The 805-nt window shown below is 51.2% G+C and overlaps 1 protein-coding gene across 1 annotated transcript in view; it reads left to right on the top strand.

Moving 5' to 3' along the window:
* The window catches only part of LOC106817011, a 5,839-nt gene that overhangs the window by 2,597 nt on the left and 2,437 nt on the right, over positions 1-805 (top strand). The window lies entirely within an intron of this gene.

Below are 805 nucleotides of genomic sequence, written 5' to 3'. Positions count from 1 at the left end.
CATACAGGCGCTGCAGGTTAGCGAGGGATGAGGATGAGGAGTGCGCAGCATCCGGGGATGCTGCGGAGGATGGGGATGGGGATGAGGAGTGCGCAGCATCCGGGGATGCTGCGGAGGATGGGGATGAGGAATGGGGGAGCTGAGAGAATGCTGTTTGCAGCGGTGGTAGTTCCCTGAATGCTTTTTAGGACAGAAAACTCACTAATCCTTGGGTTTCTGTAGCCACACAATTATACAATATGCTAAGACTAATGCTCCGGGTGACAATATATATATATATAGGGTTTGGCATATTACAAAAATGCTAATATTCACCACATAATACTAATAAAATTCACTGCATAGCTACGATATCTACCCGAACAACATCGGTGAAAGATATCGAAAGATTGCTCGTTTATAACTCCTCCGTTCGCCAACAGGTGGCGTCGGCGGCCAACGGCCTGGTCAGCTTTGCCGGGTCGAGCTCGACGCCGCTTCTGCTGTGCGGTACCCTGGGCATCAGACCCTCTCTGCCAGGTTACCAGCTGCTGAAGGACGGATATCTAAGCTCAGAGATGATCGAGAAGCTGCAGGCGGCGATGGACGTGCAGCTTCCGAGCGGGGAGGTGAGCACGAGCGAGAGAGAGAAGGATATGTCTTCCTCTTCCTCCTCCTCCCTCTTCTTCTCCCGTCATCCTGTGCCTTTTCCTTCTCTTTCTTTTCCTTGTCCTTCTCTCCTCTTCGTTTTCTTTTCCTTCTCTTTCTCCTCCTTGTCCTTCTCTCCTCTTCGTTTCCCTTTCTCTTCTCTTTCTCCTCCTCCTCC

This window comes from Priapulus caudatus, unplaced genomic scaffold (assembly GCF_000485595.1).
Source record: "Priapulus caudatus unplaced genomic scaffold, Priapulus_caudatus-5.0.1 Scaffold1563, whole genome shotgun sequence".
Lineage (NCBI taxonomy): Eukaryota > Metazoa > Priapulida > Priapulimorpha > Priapulimorphida > Priapulidae > Priapulus > Priapulus caudatus.
This window is presented reverse-complemented; position numbering and strand designations above follow the sequence as displayed.